Genomic DNA, 12,000 nt, shown 5'->3' with positions numbered 1-12,000 from the left:
AACTTAATAGGTATTCTACTGTCACACAATAAGCCCAATGCACTTCTCCACTTCATCCACCCTACTCTTATTCCATGATTCACATCCTATTCAATCTCTCAATCTTTATGAATTGTTGATCCAAGATATCCAAATCTCTCTCTCTTTAGTATCTCTTTGCCATCAAGTTTTATAGCCCACTAGCTGCAAACCCACGCATTGTGTGTGATAATCATTTTTATGATGGTTTTTTTTTTTTTTTTTTACAATTTAATAAAGAATAATGTAATATAAGAACAATCATAAATCATAATATAAATTTTGTCATACCAAAATGAAAACAATACAATTTTTCTCAGAAATTCAAAAGGCAAATTAAGGAAAATATTCATTTTTTAATAAAAGTTATTTATAACATTTTGTGAATCATTAAAAAGAATATGAAATTTCAAAATTATTCTTTTAGTTTTAAACAAACTTTCTCAAACTTTTTTTTTTTTTTTTTTTGCCTACAATCAAAACATCAAAAAACCTAACTAAGAAAATTAATAAACTTAACAATGATTAATTGGGCCAATTAGGAAAAACAATTTGTTGTTGCTAATCTATTAAGGTTATTTTCTTTGCAGAAATTGTAATGTCATCCACCCAAAAGATATTGTCAAATAAACAATTATAGAAAAATCTAAGAATTAAATTTCTATATATGCATTGTTATAAAATAATAATAACAATTAAAGTAAAATTGCAAAAGCAAAAATTTGTCACCTATTTGATTATTTTCATTTGGCTAACCTTTGATTTTCTCTTAATAAATGGCATTATAGAATATTTCTAATACAACTATTTAGAGTACTTTGTCCACCACAAAGGGTTAAAAAACAAATAAAAAAATTAGTAAAGTCTCATAGTTTAAAATCTAAATTAAGCACCATAAAAAATCATGACGTGTAATAGAATATATACCAAATTATCCAAATCATGCTATGTAATACAATAATATTATATTTTTATATGCCAGATTTAATTTTTTATGACGCAATAGGATAAAATTTAACAATCAAAGAGAAAGGAAAAAAACAATTTAAAAAATAAAAAACAATAAATACCAAATTATCCAAATCATGCTATGTAATAAAATAATATTATATTTTTATATGTGATATTTAATTTTTATAACGCAATAGGTTAAATTTAACAATCAAAGAGAACAAAAACAAATTTAAAAAAAAAAAACTAAATCGCATTAACCTAAAAAGAGTTTTAAAGAACATAAAAATATATTATAGTTTTATATGCTATATTTAATTCTTTATAACGCAATAGGATGAATTTAACAATCAAAGAGAACAAAAAAAAAAAAAAAAAATTTAAAAACAAAACTAAATCGCATTAACCGAAAGTAGAGTTTTAAAGAATATAAAAAAAATTATTAACCTAAAATAGAGATACAAGAAAAATAAAAAATCCACCAAAAAATTGAGAGAGAGAGAGAGAGAGAGAGAGAGAGAGAGAACCTTTTTTGTGAGGGAAAACTATGCATAGAATGGAAGAGGGTAATGACGAATTTATAATAAGATGGTGTGAATAAGAAGAGACAAAAATAAAGGAATATGAAGGAAATGAGAAAGAATGATATTAATGTAGATGGTAGTGGGGAGATGAAAAGATAAGGGAGAGAGAAAGGTTGGAGAAGTAGTAAGGAAATGAAAAGGTAAGGAAGAGAGAAATGTTAGAAAAGTGTAAACATTAAAAAAAAAATGTTAAAAACAATTATAGGAAAATTGAAAAGAAAAAAGATAATGACGTAGACACTGATGTGGCTTGATTGGAGCATAAAATAAATGCAACGTTTCAGCTTTTAGATATATATAGATTTGTCTTTGTTTCTACTTCTACTAAACTTACATTACATGTACTCTATTTTAGTCATACTTAAACAAAAACCTTTTAGATTCTCGCCAAATTTCTAACTCGCATTAACTTCACTTCCAGTTTCATTCACTAAAACTATATCATTTGTAAAAAGCGTACACCAAGGGACTTCCACTTGAATCAATTTAGGGATTTCATTCATTACTAGTGCAAAGAGATGTAGGGTCTGTTTGGATACAACTTATTGTTGCTGAAAACTGATTGTTACTGAAAACACTGTAACAAAATAATTTTTAAATGTATGAATAGTGTCGTGGGACCCATTTTTAATTTTTTTTCTGAATAAAGTGGTTGTGGGTCCCGTGAACAGTGCGTGAACAGTGTTTTTTGTCCCCTGCATAATACATTCATGTGAGGTTACTGCTCACGCGCTGGGGAAAAAAAAAAAAAAAAGGTCTGAAAACGCAGATGTGGGTTTGGAAATGCCGTATCCAAACCCACACGTAGGATTAATGCTGATTCCCAATGCAAATTTATAGTGATAGGAAACTCACTTGTAATTCTTCTGCTTGTTCTCACACTTGTTACAAGCCCGTCATAAATATCCTTAATCAACTCAATATACTTTAGTGGAACTTCTTTCATCTCCAAAACCCACCACATAACCTCTCTAGGGACCTTATCATATGCTTTTTCAAGATCAATGAAAACCATATGAAGATATTTACACATGCCTCTCTATATTTTTCTGTAAGACGTCTAAGTAAATAGCTCCCATGGTAGATTGTCCTGGTATATAACCAAATTGATTCTCTAATACCATTGTTTCATGTCTTAACCTACGTTCATTCACTCTTTCCCAAAGTTTCATTGTGTGACTAATAAGTTTAATTTCACGGTAGTTTGTATAGTTTTGGATATCCCCCTTGTTCTTGTAATTAGGTATTTTGTTGACACTTAAAATCATATTGAAAAGGTCATACACCCACATCACCCTAGCACTTCCAAACCTCAATGGAAATTCCAGTCCCACGGCTATTCCCTTATTTATCCTCTTTACTGCATTTTTTATGTCAATCATCCTAATTCTTTGGACAAATCTGTGGTTTCTATCCTCCATTGGGCTAATGGGCTACCTAAATCGCTTTAATTTTTTATGTTGTTTCCGTAACAAATTTTATCAAAATAACTTTTCCAATTCTCTTTAATTTCCTCTTATTTTCCTGACACTTCCTTTGCAATTTTTGGCAGCATTAATAATCTATGATGATTTTAGTAAACAAGCAGTGGCATTATGGCATATCGATCAACGTCATTATTGTCATGCCGACCACTAAGCCATGAGGCTTTCATCACCTCTTTGATCTTCATCTTTAATGCACATAAAACCATTCAAATCTCTTGTTTTTATTCCCCTTATCTTAGTAAGTTTATAAATTTGATTCTCTCCCTCCTTTGCTCCCAACTTGTTGTATAAGTTATTATAACTATATCATTATCACCATCTCCTACTCTGCCTTTCTAAACAACCGTTTCTGCTCTATATTAAGATTTAAGCACTTGACAAATCCTTGGTTGACATTAGTGGAAAAATAGGTTTTGCGTCAATATTATGAGAAAAGCGCTACGTACACCTTCAACCAGTGAATACAAACACTTGACAAAGAATTATTTATTTAATTTTAATCTTCCAAGCATGCCCCCACAAACACTTTTTCTCCTTCTATCTATAACTCTATGTCTATGTTTGCAGTTGCAAGAAAATTTTCTTTTCTCTTTATTTTGTTTGGGAAGAGGGATGTTGAAGAAATTAGACCTTTTTATAAGATTAATGGTTCTCACCTGCAAACGATATAGAAATGTCATCCACTTTCACTGTCATCTAAGACATTGCATTTTGTTGTATGTTTTTCGTTTCTCTAATGCATCATATTTATTTTTGTCCAAGTCAAATAACATGCAAATGCAAAATGGTAAACCTGGCACAGAGCAAATTAATAGAACAAAGAAAAAAGTAGAATCACATTCATCTCTGCAATGAGGATGTGTGAAGTGATATAATTTGAGAGATTGTGTTAGCAAGGTATTTTATTTTATTTAAGAATTTAAATTATACAGGTGGAGGTGGCAAGTCTAGTAGGAGCCAAAATCCAACACAATCATCCGAATCTAACTCTTTGAAAATCTCCACATTTGGACCTTTGAAGCGTCCGAATTTTGATCAACTCTTGGGTCGTGCCCATTGACCTCTTGGACTGCATTGGTCTCTTAGGTTAGGCCCAAACTGAAATAAAGTTCTCAGTATTTAATTTTTGTGGGCTTGCTACTAGGGGCTTAGGCCCAATCCATTTGAGCAAACTTCTCTCATTACGAGTCTCCGACCACAACTTTTTACCTCAATTTGTGAAATTCAAAAAAACGAAGTTTGGCTATGTTGCAAAATGGTAAAATGTAAGAGCATTTGTGTTAGCTTGCGGCAAAATTCATGTCTATTTTAACATAAGAGTAATTTTTATTTCACATGTTCGTTTTTCAAAATACTTCATGTCAAATTATCTATTTAGACAACATTTTATTAAAATATCAATTTTCTTCTTTAATTGTTTCTCTTTCTTCACGTATAATAACCATCATCCACTTTTTTTCATTTACCCTTAAGATACCAAAAAAATTTGACTGTGACAGTTGCTTTAGGGATTAACTTTTGTTGTAGTTCCAGCAATTAGCTTGAGGATTAACTATGGTATTTATATATGTAAGTTTTTTTGTATTATTGGGATGATACATTTGCCCAAATTATGTATTTGTACTATTCAGATACCACGTGTAGGTATAATTTTTGTACACCATGGAGGTGTAATGCCAATGGTGAAAGACTGATGTGGCTGTTTTGATATAAATATTATGGGTGTATTCGGATGAATAATTTTGATGTTGTGGTGGATCAAACATTTTGTACTGTTACAGGTTTGTAATGCAGGAATTTGTAAGGCATTTCATATTTTCTGTAAAATGATCCACAAACCAAACATGGGAATTAATTTTTCGTAAAATGATCACCATTTTCCGTAAAACATTTGAACAAACCAAACATCAGAATTGAATTTCCATAAAACTGGCAGCATTTTCCGTAAATGTTTGAACGAACCAAACACCGGAATTGATTTTCCATAAAACGAATTTCGAGATAGCAAACAGCCTGAATACATTTTCCTTTACGGGAAAACAATTTCCCTTGAAATGATTTTACGCTCGGAAAAGCATTTCCGTTGAACCAAACACAGCAATGATTTACCACTTAATTTTTTCAGTTGTGGCTAGATAATTGCAATACCAACTCACTTTGGATAAACAACAACTCTTTTCTATTTTTATATTCCAAGCTTGCCTATATGAAGCACACAGAATAAAATGATAAAAAAAATCACTATGCACTTAATTGAAGGAGAACAAGATGATTGAATTATAACAGAGATATATGGACCTATACAAACTTTGGAGCAGATCATGTTTATGGTTTTTTTTTTTTTTTTTGCTGATAAGCTTTGGAACGGATCATATTTCTGAAATGCATTTAATATTATTCCAGTATAACATAGATTTATTCCAACAATTGTTGTTTAGGTGTAGATCATCCTATTGAATAATGATTATTTACCATAAATCTATTCCAACATCTCCAAGTGCAAATTTTCATTAGTTTATTCAAAATCAACTCTGCAAACCAAGTCTTATCATTTATACAAAGGTACAGATGGCTAGAATAAAGAAACAAGTTCATCTAAAAAAAAAAGAACAAAGACAAGATAATCAGATGGCTAGGATTATGCTTCTGCCTCCACAAACACCCCCCCCCGCCCACCCCCCCCCCCCCCCNTCATTTACCCTTAAGATACCAAAAAAAAAAAAAAAAAAGAACAAAAAATTGAATACGAAATGAATAGTACCAGTGTAAATTTACACGTATACTGGAGAAACTTTTAAATTATTTATTATACATTGATTAATGTGAGTCATTTTTAGGTAAAATGGTGTATTTATATATATATATATATATATTTTTTTTTTTTTACTTTACAATTTTTTCTATTATACACCAATAACGTGAGTACTCTAATAAATAGAACCTAGACAGGATTGCCTAATAGAAACTAGACAGGACTGCAAAATTAAAGATATTTCCATTGAGGTATATGTTCATAATTAAACTTGTTGGCATTTAATAAGTATCTCTACAAAAAATTCCAATGCAGTGAAACTTGAATTACATGTAAATGAGGATTGCAAGTTCAGTTTTTCATGAAAAAGACTAAAATCAGGGTCTAGCAATTGTTGTTGGTGACACTCACATTCAAAAAAAAAAAAATCATCAATAGAGATCATCTTACAATCTTAAATACCTGCTATCGCTAGAGCATGAATTCCAAACAAGCTTTTGAAGTTTCATCCTGTCACAAGTGTTATACTTTTGTTGAGATTGCGCAAGTTTTGATACTTATTTGTTATGAGTGATGCATAAAATTGTGGGTTTATGTGAAATAAAAATAGAAAAATAAAAGAAACAAGCACACAAGAAGCACAAAGATTTACGTGGTTCGGCCTTAGGCCTACATCCACGGGTAGCATCCAGAAGAAATTTTCACTAAAAATAAGGAATTACAAAATTGCACACAACACTCTCACAAAACCAAGTCCCATTTACACCCGAAGAACTCTCCCTCCCACACTAGCCCACAGAATCCTCAAATTCTCTAAACCTGGTTTACAAACAGACCAAAGTTGTGTTTTTAAAGAACTATGGCATGGCTGGTTATATATACAGGTGCCCTTCTCAGCCTATTGATAAAAAATCACCAAATCCCAAAAACCCCTTTTTTTTACCCTTTGAGGGAAAAAGGAACAAAAAAACAAGATAATTAGCTGAGCTATTCACTTGTCACTAGTTTTTTTGTGCTTCCAATTAGTTTGCCATCTAGGATCAAATAAACTGGGAGATCATCAAAAAACCCAAAGAGAACAAAGAAGAAGAGTTGAGAACATTCGCATTTGAGTCTCTACAAAGGATTAGGATTCATAATTAATCTACAGTTATCTAGAAACATAAAAGATGAACCAAGTTCAGGCCCTCCCAGCTATAGGACATGAACTTTTTTGGTGGACCATCCCCTCTTCCCCATTAGTGACTTTGTGATATTTATTAAGCTTTTTTCTCTTATTTGGAAGAAGATTGATTAACTCAATATCACCATAGTGTTGAATGCCAACAATCAGAGATCCCACTGGAACAATACTCCAAATTACTCAGTAACATTCGATTATGGATGACATTAACCAAGTACCTGAGCGAGATCAGTTTCCGAAATCCTCAAAGTATCCAAGCTGGACCAAGCAATGGATCCTTCACCATATTTTCCACAAAATCTTCAAATTATTTAGATGATCCACACCCAATCAATGATTAGTCTCATTGAATCTGTTGATAGAACAAAAGGCATTTCAGTGCATCACTATTGGCACAGATTTGGATGATGATGTTTCAATCATTGAAAATAAACCAAACGAGTTGAACTTAGCACAAACACTTCAAATGAATTCTTCTCAAGAAAAGTTTTAAAAACCATATTAGCAAGATAATCACTTTTACCCAAAGCTTGCATTCCATACAGATGGTGAGTGCATGGATTCAAATACCAACATGTAAATCTTAAAATTTTAAGAGAACACTCAACTCGGAGAGTACAACCATGACATCACTAAAATCTAGAAACCAAACATGTCAGCTCAAATCAACCAATCAAGATTTTGAAAGCTAAAGATTTCATTTAAGGAATTTTACATTCAACAATAGTGAAGATAACCACCAAGGAGAACAAATAAAATCCAGTTCAATTACAAGCCAAATAACTAAAGACATGAAACACATGGAGACACCTAATAACTAAAGACATAAAATGTATGGGGTCTGATCAATGGAATATTGCTTTTAGGGAAAAGACTTGGGAGTAGATCAAGAAGAACATTGTCACCAGCCACAATATTTTAGCAGCCAAGATAGTCAATCTTACTATTTCCATAATTTGTCACTACATTGATTTAGGTTAATATAGATTCACAAACAACTTTCAGTCATTTTTGTTTTTATAAAATCGTTCATTTTCTTTTCAGAGTGTCTTTATCTTGGATAAAAAATAATACAGAAGAAATTCAGGAAGTTAATATACTCTTGTTTCACCATTCACATACGTATTTCTTCTCAAAACATAGAGTGAGAGGTTACCGTTTCCAAAAGCTACCCATTGCTGATAACATGGGGCACAGATGGAAAAGACGGCATATTGGGAATGAAGCGAGAGAGGTCAGCAAGGGATGTTTCACTTGTTGCATCAGCCTCAAATAATGAATTTGTTGGGAACTCCTGCAACAAAAGCAACAGTCAAAAACCATAGTCATGAAGGAACTACATGTAAACGTTATGAGTTGTGGCAGGTTGGGCTAGTGCTCAGCTACATCATTCTTTACTCTCATCTCCAAGGAAAAGCTAGTTTCTGAAAAATTTCTTCATTTTGACATATTTACTTGGAGTTCTAAACCAGACCACCTCACTCCTGGCACTCCACTCCAACCGCCAATTTTTTTATACTTCAGATAAAGGCAGATGTAACATGTAAGACTGCAATGTTATTGGTTGAGATAGAATAAAAAAAATGATGATAAAGAGCATACCCAAAGAAGGAAAGTGGTTCCTTGGAATGGAAACCATTTAATTGTTGTCGAATTGATCATGGACTAAACCTGATGGCATTATCAGGTGTGAATGATTCTGACAGTTGCTTAGTCAGGTCACCTGCGGCCAGCATAACAAGAAGAGACAGACAGTTCAGAGAGAGAGAGAGAGATTACTAGGGGTAGTAAAAGCTCTGTCCATTGATAAAATGGCATACCTAAGTAATGCTAGATAAATTCTGAGCTAAAATGTTCATTATGATAGATTCATAGATCTTGTTCCTTAAAGAGAAATGATGTAGCAAGTTGATTATCAGTAACAGATCCATGTTCTCTGATATCCACCTGAGGCTGTACAAGAACTTGATGGTCAACTATAATACCCGTAGGTTGTGTTTGGATGGCAACATTTGAATTTGGATTTGGATTTGAAATCCATTGATTTAAAATGCCTTGATTTAAAATCCCTTGATTTTGAAATTCTTTGTTTGGATCTTTTTAAACAATGAAGAATTTGAAATTCATTATTTAAAATTTCATTGTTTGGATACGTAAATTTGGCTTTGGATTTGGATTTAGATTTAAGATCAATAAAATATATTTTTTAATTATTATTTTTCTTAATCATTCTACATTTTAATTTTAAACACGAGGTAATATTAATAATCCTTAACAAGATGATGATTAAAAATTATAGAAATAATTGGCTTAACATTAATCACAATTCCAGAACAAAAAATTGATCAAACTATAAAAAAGTATAGCTTTCACACACACACACACAGAGTATGTTGATATAAGAATGCCCAGATTCTAGAACCCATTGATCTATGCCGTAACAAGTCCAAAACTTTGAAAATATGATACCAATCACAACAACAAACAAACCCCATTTCCAAAATTCAAGAACCCATCAATCTCAGCAGTAATAAAAACCAAAACTTGGTAACTAAATATGATACCAATAACAAAAAAAAAAAAAAAAAAAAAACAGACCCCATTTTCAAAAACCAATATTCTAATCAAAGAATCATAGATCAACCATTTTAACTAACACACACATAAATGAGTGATCCAAATCCACATTTTAATATATACATATAAAGGAAAATAGAGAACAACCCATCAAAGCAAAGTCTAATATATACCAGAAGCAAACCCTCTGTGGAACGCTGAGATCCTGAGGTATGAGGCAGCCATTGAAGCCCACAACAACCTTGAAGACATGTTGGAAACTTTAAACCCAAAAACAAAAAATACTTCCCTTTCTATTTCTCTCTCCCTCAACACACAAAACACACTACACAAATATTTGTTTCTCTTATAAATTCTAATAAATTAGGTGGGGTTGATGCACAAAAGCACAAGCCCTGCTCTGACTGTTGATGCAGCAACTTCATAGATTTAAGAGACAATATTGGTGGCTTTGTGTAAAAGGTGAGTTACCTGGTTTAGTCAGGACAAACTCTACATTATAATTGTTAGAATAATTTTTAGCTTAGGAAACATTATTGTAACTTCTTTAGTGTTTGCTATCTGTTGTTTCCTTGTGTGTGTGTACGTGTATGTGTGAGAGTGTTGATATTTGATACCTCTCTTATTAAAAGAAAGGAAAAAGAAAAAAAGAACTTGACTAGATGTGTTTCTCCAATTTTGTAGGTATATAGAGATTCAGAATCAACACTAATGGTTTGCTGTGATGTTGGCCAGCGTTGGTGCATTGCCAGTGTGATGGCATCAGGTTTCATTCGTGTCTCTGTTCTTGGGATTTTTTAGAAAATAACTACAAAACCCAAACAATATTATTAGTTAGGCAACGTTTCAAACATATTACATTTCTAACAATTCGACTTCAGAGGAGTCGATTTTACTGTTCATATCGCCTATTTTTTGCGCCACGTAGACAAAGAAATCGACTTCAGCGAAGTCTATTTATTTGTGTAGAAATCGACTCCACTGGAGTCGATTTCTTTGTATAGTTCTAGCTGGAGCATAAAAAAAAATATGCAGTTCAGGTAAGGGTCTTTTTTAATGAAGATAATGGCTACTCTCTCATCTACTACAATATGTTAAGATTCGAAGTTGTGGTTTCAACCATGGAAGGAATGGAAATTTAATATCATTCTTAATTGGTCTGGAATTTCCAACAATTGCTTTTGAGCCACCAAATTATTTGGGTTCATGCCATCAACCTCTTGTAATTGCAGAACTACCCAGTACCGTAGTACCCTCAACCCCAAGTCTCTTCAACCTCTAGCAAGAAAAATCAGCAACAAAAAGACCCACATGGTGCCGCAAATGTTTGTGTGGGACTACCCAGTACCGTAGTACCCTCAACCCCAAGTCTCTTCAACCTCTAGCAAGAAAAATCAGCAACAAAAAGACCCACATGGTGCCGCAAATGTTTGTGTGGAGCATTTGAATTTTGTACAAAGAAATCGACTCCACTAGAGTCGTTTTCTATACATAGAAACCGACTTCAGTGGAGTCGGTTTCTATGTATAGAAAACGACTCCAGTGGAGTCGATTTCTACACAAACGATTTCTACACAAAGAAATATACTTCACTGAAGTCGATTTCTTTGTCTACGTGGCGCAAAAAATAGGCGATATGAACAGTAAAATCGACTCCTTTGAAGTCGAATTGTTAGAAATGCAATATGTTTGAAATGTTGCCTAACTAATAATATTGTTTGGGTTTTGTAGTTATTTTCTAAAAATCCCCTCTGTTCTTTGATAGAACTATATTCACATGTTTTATTGCAGGCTTCTGAGGATGGATCATTATTAAAGACTAGTCGCAGACCTGCGCGTTGCGCGTGATTATTTTTTATGGTGATCTCATTATTATTATTATTATTTTGTAATTTGAACTAATTTAATGAAAAGTAATGCATTTCATAATCATATTTATCACAAAATATTTTTTATTATTGTAGAATTATTTTATTTAAAATTTGAAACCTTAATTCTACCGTAGTTGGTTGACTAATTTTTACATCTCTAAGTCAATTAAACACGTTTTGCATGCTACATGTAAACCTTCTTTCATAAGGGTTGAAATTATGTGCGTAATACTTTTTTTCTATGGAAGTTAAAAAGAATAAAATTCACCTTGTCTTGATGTTTTCTAAAAATTAAATTTGGAGATTCTCTTTCAATAATTGTGAAAATTCAAAGCACTAATTCAAAGGTAATACATGTTACATGTTCATGCTTTGATTGTGTAATTGTATGATTGATTTGGGTTGTAATTTATAAGTTGAATATGGTGGTATATATCTAAAATGGCCTAACTATGTTGTTTAGGATATTGAATATAGTGTTGTGTGTGATTTATAGAGTAGCGACGGTTGTAGTAATTAAAAATTGGTTTTTCATCGTCTTTTAAGTTAATAAAAACCTTACATATACTTTTTTTTT

At 32.1% G+C, this 12,000-nt stretch overlaps 1 long non-coding RNA gene and 1 pseudogene across 1 annotated transcript; one reads left to right on the top strand and one right to left on the bottom strand.

Annotated features, from left to right (window-relative positions):
- Positions 1 to 7,393: 7,393 nt before the first annotated feature.
- LOC136064784 (uncharacterized) lies at positions 7,394 to 8,966 on the bottom strand. The gene is made up of 3 exons (XR_010626395.1): positions 8,796 to 8,966; positions 8,578 to 8,698; positions 7,394 to 8,269 (listed from the first exon to the last, which is right to left on the bottom strand). It is a non-coding gene; the product is annotated as an uncharacterized LOC136064784 (long non-coding RNA).
- A 1,176-nt stretch (positions 8,967 to 10,142) lies between these two features.
- Positions 10,143 to 12,000, top strand: part of LOC112017979 (uncharacterized) — an 8,402-nt pseudogene continuing 6,544 nt past the window's right edge.

This window comes from Quercus suber, unplaced genomic scaffold, assembly GCF_002906115.3.
Source record: "Quercus suber isolate HL8 unplaced genomic scaffold, Cork oak 2.0 scaffold_763, whole genome shotgun sequence".
NCBI classification, from domain to species: domain Eukaryota; kingdom Viridiplantae; phylum Streptophyta; class Magnoliopsida; order Fagales; family Fagaceae; genus Quercus; species Quercus suber.
Note: the sequence above shows the minus strand (reverse complement) of the source record. Positions and strands in the feature narration are given on the sequence as shown.